Source organism: Glycine max, chromosome 12, assembly GCF_000004515.6.
Source record: "Glycine max cultivar Williams 82 chromosome 12, Glycine_max_v4.0, whole genome shotgun sequence".
In the NCBI taxonomy this organism is placed as follows: Eukaryota; Viridiplantae; Streptophyta; class Magnoliopsida; order Fabales; family Fabaceae; genus Glycine; species Glycine max.
Genome location: NC_038248.2, coordinates 24,256,543 through 24,263,938, shown reverse-complemented (window position 1 = coordinate 24,263,938; position 7,396 = coordinate 24,256,543).

Sequence of the window (7,396 nt, the reverse complement as noted above, 5' to 3'; positions counted from 1 at the left end):
CCTTCAGAAAACTAGTCATTTTAAGAATTGTGACTTTTGGTAATTTATTTTTCAAAGTAAGTCATTGGTAATCGATTACCATCATAGTATAATCAATTACACATCAACATATGTGACTCTTCATGTTTAAATTTGAAAATCAAAACGTTTAGAAACACTGGTAAATGATTACAAGTATTGTGTAATCGATTACACAAGTTTGAAATGATTTGAAAATGTTTTATCACAAGTTGTGACTCCTGAAATTTGAAATCTAACGTTTTAAAACATTGGTAATCGATTACATGATTATGGTAATCGATTACAGTTTTGTAAATCAGTTTGAAAACAATATTGGCTACTGGCAATTGATTACTGCCTTCTGGTAATCGATTACCAGAGAGTAAAACTTTTTGGTAAAATTTTTCTTTTGAAAAATTCTTTTGAACAAAATTGTGCTATTCAATAGTTTTTAAAAAACTCTTTTAATACTTATCTTGATTAAGTCTTCTCTTGATTCTTGAATCTTGAATCTTGATCTTGATTCTTGAAACTTGCTTGACTCTTGATTCTTTGGCATCATCAAAATAATCTTGGAAAACATTGCTTCTTCACTCATGAGCCTTAGGGTAGATTTTGGGCCCATGGGCTAAGTATGAGCCCACTTATCTTTGTACATATTAAATTAGGGTTTCATTATGTTTGGGCCTTGTATTTAGGGCTCCATAGTGTAGGGAGGGTACCCTAATAATGTAGGATTTTTCAGTCCTTGTATTTTAGGGCACCTAGACTAGTTTTTGTATTAGGGCTAGTTTTGTAATTTCACATGCATTAAGTGCACTATTTGATGTGTGTGTGTTGGGAGAGAAATTTAATTGAATTGGGAGAAGCCCAATCCAATTAAATTTTGGACCATCCTAAGGGGGAGCTGAGCATTTGCTTGCTACACCCCATTGCCACATCATATAGTCACACTTTGTGCATCTCCTTCATGCTTTACATGCCTCATGACACCTAAGCACACTTAGTGGAAAATCTTGGACTTAATCTTGGATTAGTGGGCTGAACCATATCTAAAATACACTAATCATAATTAGTGAAATTTTGGCTCCAAATTTGGCTCCACAAATTCAAATTCAAATTCAAGTGAAATTTGAATAGAAATTCAAATTTTCCTCCAATTTTGGTGACACTTCGGCTATAAATAGAGGCTTTGTGTGTGTATTTTTTCAAATTTGATAATTTGAGAAATTACACTTCAAAGTTTAGACCTCATTTGAGGCATAAATTTTGTGCCCCTTCTCCTTCCACTCATCTTCTCCTACCTTCAAGCTCTTATTTATGGCTTCCTATGGTGGTGAGCTTGTTCTTGACTCATCTTTTATTTGAAGTGGCATCTCAAATCACCTTTACTCCTTCTCTATTCCGTTGCCATTGATCTTCATGAAGCAAAGGACTCCATTGATGAATAAGATCCAAGGCCTACAAGCTCTACATGGAGCTACATCATGTGGTATCAATAGCATCTTCAACTAGATGATGTTCTTTTGCTTCCTCTATCTTTGTGTTCGGTTAATTCACTTTAATTCCTTGTTCTTCATCTTCTTGTCCATGTATATCCTCAATTGTCAAATCCCATGGAGCTACATCATGTGGTATCAATAAGGATTGGAAGAGGAAATTGGTGCGTTGCTTGAAGGAATATTTTTGAGTTTTGGAGGTTAAACATCCTAGGAGCACCATTGGATTTGAAGCAACCAAAGCCTCACCAAATTTTGAGTGAAAGACTTGAGAAAATAAACAAGCATTGAAGACAAATTTAAAGACCTTAATTGCTTTGTAAAATTTGTTGTAATAGAACAATTGAGTGCTGAATTTTTTTCTGTTGCAATTCCTTGTATTTGAACATTCTTCAGGGGTGTATTGGGAGTCTCCAAGAGACCACCCAAACCTCTATTTTTGTGTAATAGCTTAGTGTAAACCGTGTAGACAAAGAGCTAGTTGGGACCTCCAAAGGGTTATCCAAGCCTTCACATAGGAAACCATCTAGCTTGCTTTAAATTTCCTTTACCTTCCATTGTCAAACTTCCTAGATAGCTTGCCTTTTACCAATTAGTTTTTACCTTATTTTTCAAGCCTATTTTAGTGTTTATTTTGGCTAGTTTCAACCATAGTCTCTTTTACCTTTTGTTTTCAAACCCCCAACAAGAAAGAACCACAACTTCGGAACCAACATGAGTCTTCATTCTTCATCTAGTGTTAATGGTGAGGGTTCTACTCCTAAGGACCCCTTCTATAAGATATTAGATGAGTTGAGATCCCTTAAATTGTTGAAAGAAAAAGAAAAAAAAAAGAGTGGAAGAAATAAGTCAAGATGAAAGAGAGAAAATGAGGAAGAAAGAAGAAAAATAATGAAAGAAATGAAAAGAGAAAAACATGCCTCCTATAGTTGTCATGACTCTTGGAAGAGTTTAAGTGAAGAACTTAGCGACTATTATAGAGGGCGCCATAGGTCACATACTAAACATCACTCCCAAAGAAGAGAAAAGGATAGAAGGCCTTAAGAGGATAACATTAGCCTCCTATATTTCCATGGAAAGGATAATGCTGAGGCATATGTAGATTGAGAAATGAAGGTTGAACAACTCTTTGCTTGCCACCATATTAGTGAAGAGAGAAAAGTTCCATTGGATACCCTTAGCTTTCAAGGGTATGTCCTCTATTGGTGGACTTGCCTTGTTAGGGAACAAAGGATTCATGGGGATCCTCCAGTAGAGTATTGGAATGATCTTAAGAGTGCTCTTAGGAAGAGGCACATTCCTTCCTACTATGAAAGGGAGCTTATGGACAAGCTCCAAAGGCTTAAACAAGGGAGTATGAGTGTTGAAGAATATAGACAACAAATGGAACTACTCCTTTTAAGAGCTGGACTTAGGGAGGAGGAAAGAACAAGCATAGCTAGGTTCCTTAGTGGGCTTAATATGGAAGTGAGGGACAAGGTTGAACTCCTTCCATATAGAGACCTAGATGAGCTAGTCCAACTTTATATAAGAGTGGAGCAACAACTTAAAAGAAAGCATTCTTCCAAATCTTATGGCTTTCACTCTTATCCAAGGAAGGACCAAGCCCAAGGAATTTTGGGGGCTGCACCTTCAAATCCCAAGGAAGATAAGGGCAAGACCATAGAGAAATCCACTCCTAAGACTAATTCCCAAGCAAGGACTAGAAACATTAAATGCTTCAAATGTCTTAGGAAAGGTCACATTGCCTCTCAATGCCACACACAGAACAATGATTATGAGGGGTCAAGACATTTATAGTAGTCAAGAGGAGACTACTTCTTCCCATTCCTCTAGTGGAAGTGAAGATGAAGTAAGGGGTGAAGAGTATAGTGAGGAAGTCTACCCCCATGAAGAAGGTGACCTCCTAATGGTTAGAAGGCTCCTTGGAAGTCAATCTTGTGATCTATCTCAATTCCAAAGAGAGAACATCTTTCATACAACATGCAAAATTTTAGATAAAACTTGTTCTCTCATTGTGGATAGTGGATCTTGTTACAATTGTTGTAGCACAAGATTAGTTTCCAAGTTTAACCTCACTATCATTCCCCACCCAAAACCTTATAAACTTCAATGACTCAATGAGCAAGGGGAAATGATAGTTAACCAACAAGTGAAGGTACCTTTCTCTATTGGGACATATAAGGATGAAGTTAATTGTGATATAGTTCTGATAGAGGCAGGGCATATTCTTTTAGGAAGGCCATGAAAATTTGATAGGAAGATCATTTACAATGGCCTAACTAATGAGATTAACATCACCCATCTTGGCACTAAATTTGTGTTGCATCCTCAAACACCTTTACAGGTAGCTAAGGATTAACTTACAATGAAGGACAAGAGGGATGAGGAAAATTTAGAAAAACAAAAGAAAAAAAAGATAATAAGGCCTTAGCTCCAAAAGTCAAGGAGAAGGAAAAAGAGGGAAGGTGCTCCTCTAAGCAAGTTGTATAAAATAAGAGTCATTTTGCAACAAAAGAAGATATTAAGAGAGCTCTTCTTCTCAAGCAATCTTTCTACCTTCTCTTTTCAAGGGAGACTTCCCTTAGCACTGCCACAATTCCCCCACTTGAGACCATTCCCCTAAAGGTCCGAGAACTCTTATAGGAATTTGGTGATGTATTTCCCAACGAGATACCCTCTGGGTTACCTCCTCTTAGGGGAATAGAACACCAAATAGACTTAGTCCTAGGAACAAGCCTTCCTAATAGGCCAGCTTATAGGACTAATCCTGAAGAGACTAAGGAGATTGAATCCCAAGTTAAGGAATTGTTGGAGAAGGGTTGGGTCCAAGAGAGCCTAAGTCCTTGTCTTGTGCCTGTGTTGTTGGTGCCAAAAATGGATGGTAAGTGGAGAATGTGTACAGATTGTAGGGCCATCAACAACATAATTGTGAAGTATAGGCACCCCATTTGTAGGCTTGATGAGTTGCATGGTGCAAATATATTTTCCAAAATTGATCTTAAAAGTGGTTATCACCAAATAAGGATGAGAGAAGGTGATGAGTGGAAAACCGCTTTCAAGACCAAGTTTGGGTTGTATGAGTGGCTAGTGATGCCTTTTGGGCTCACTAATGCACCAAGCACCTTCATGAGGCTAATGAATCATGTCCTAAGAGAGTATTTCGATGATATCTTAGTCTATAGTAGGGACCTAGATGATCACTTAGGACATCTAAGACAAGTTCTTTTAGTTCTTAAGAAACACACTCTCTTTGCTAATATAGAATAATGCACCTTTTGTGTTGATAGTATAGTCTTCTTAGGTTTTGTGGTTAGCAAAAATGGGGTCCATGTGGACCCTGAGAAAATCAAGTCCATCCAAGAGTGGCCCACTCCAAAAAGTGTAGGAGATATTAGGAGCTTCCATGGGTTGGCAAGTTTCTATAGAAGGTTTGTTCCTAATTTCTCTACACTTGCTTTGCCACTCAATGAGTTGGTGAAGAAGAATGTGGCATTCACATGGGGGGAGATACAAGAGCAAGTCTTTGTTTTGCTCATAGAAAAGTTCACCATGGCACCCATTCTAGCTCTCCCTGACTTTTCTAAAACTTTTGAGCTAGAGTGTGATGCCTCTGGTGTAGGTGTAGGAGTTGTGTTGTTGCAAAGTGAGCACCCTATTGCTTACTTTAGTGAGAAACTTCATGGTGCCGCTCTCAACTACCCCACATACGATAAGGAGCTATATGCCTTAGTCAGAGCCCTCCAAACTTGGGAACATTACCTTGTTTCCAAGGAGTTTGTTATTCATAGTGATCATGAATCACTTAAGTACATTAGAGGGTAATGCAAGTTAAACAAGAGACATGCAAAATGGGTAGAATTCTTAGAGCTATTTCCATATGTTGTCAAATACAAAAAGGGAAAGACCAATGTGGTTGCAGATGCTCTTTCTAGGAGACACACATTGCGTTCTTCCCTTGGATCTCAAATTTTAGGATTTGATAACATAAGGGAATTGTATGTTTCTGATGAGTACTTCTCTCCTATTTATGCTAGTTGTAGGCACAAGGACCAAGATGGATTCTACATTGCTAAGGGGTATTTGTTCAAGGAGGGAAGGCTTTGTATACCCCAAGGATCCATTAGAAAGTTATTGGTCAAAGAAAGCCATGAGGGTGGGCTAATGGGTCATTTTGGAATTGATAAGACTCTTGTCTTCCTCAAGGAAAAATTCTTTTGGCCCCATATGAAAAAAGATATCCATAGGTATTGCACTAGGTATGTGGCTTGTTTACAAGCCAAGTCTAGGGTGATGCCTCATGGGCTATACACACCCTTACCCATTCCATCTGCACCCTGGGTAGATATATGTATGGACTTTGTCCTTGGGCTTCCTAGGACCCAGAAGGGTGTAGACTCTATCTTTGTGGTGGTGGATAGGTTTAGCAAGATGAAACATTTCATACCATGCCACAAGGTAGATGATGTTAGTCACATCTCAAGATTTTTTTTAGAGAAGTTGTGAGGCTTCACGTTTTGCCTAAGACTATTGTGTCTAATAGAGATGCTAAGTTCCTTAGCCATTTTTGGAAAACTTTATAGACTAAGCTAGGAACTAAGCTCCTTTTCTCAACCACTTGTCACCCATAGACTGATGGGCAAACAGAGGTAGCGAATAGATCTCTATCCACATTGTTAAGGGCTCTCCTAAAAGCCAATCACAAGTCTTGGGATGAGTACCTTCCTCATGTGGAGTTTGCCTATAATAAGGGCACTACCAGGAACTCACCTTTTGAGGTTGTCTATGGGTTCAATCCTCTCACACCTTTGGACCTAATTCCCCTTCCACTTGACACTTCTTTTATACATAAAGAAGGGGTATCTAGGTTAGAGTTTGTGAAGAAATTACATGAGAGGGTTAGGAACCAAATAGAGAACCAAATAAAGGTGTATGCAGCTAAAGGCAATAAAGGAAGGAAGGAGTTGGTGCTTAATAAAGGGCATTGGGTTTGGCTCCATCTTAGGAATGATAGATTTCCTACTAAGGGAAAGTCCAAACTTAGTCGTGATGGCCCTTTTCAGGTCTTGGAGAGGATCAACAACAATGCTTATAGGCTAGACCTTCCAGAGGAGTATGGAGTTAGCAACACCTTTAACATTACTGATTTGGTTTCTTTTGTAGATGTAGTTGATTCAGATGATGAGGGGTCTACAGATTTGAGGACAAATCCTCTTCAAGAGGGAGGGGATGATGCAATCCTCCCAAGGAGGGGACCCATCACCAGAGCCATGGCTAGGAGACTCCAAGAAGATTGGGTCAGAGATGCAGGAGAAGGCCCTAGGGTTCTCATGAGCCTTAGGGTAGATTTTAGAGCCATGGGCTAAGTATGAGTGCACTTATCTTTGTACATATTAGATTAGGGTTTCATTATTTTTGGGCCTTGTATATATGGCTCCATAGTGTAGGGAGGGTACCCTAGTAATGTAGGATTTTCCAGCCCTTGTATTTTAGGGCACCTAGACTAGTTTTGTATTAGGGGTAGTTTTGTAATTTCACATGCATTAAGTGCACTATTTGATGTGTGTGTGTGTTGGGAGAGAAATTTAATTGAATTGGGAGAAGCCCAATCCAATTAAATTTTGGACCATTCTAAGGGGGAGGTGCTCATTTGCTTGCTACACCCCATTGCCACATCATATAATCACACTTTATGCCTCTCCTTCATGCCTCATGCCACCTAAGCACACTTAGTGGAGAATCTTGGACTTGATATTGGATTAGTGGGTTAAACCATAGCTAAAATTCACTAATCATAATTAGTGAAATTTTGGTTCCAAATTTGGCTCCACAAATTCAAATTCAAGTGAAATTTGAAATAGAAATTCAAATTTCTCTCCAATTTTGTGTGACACTTA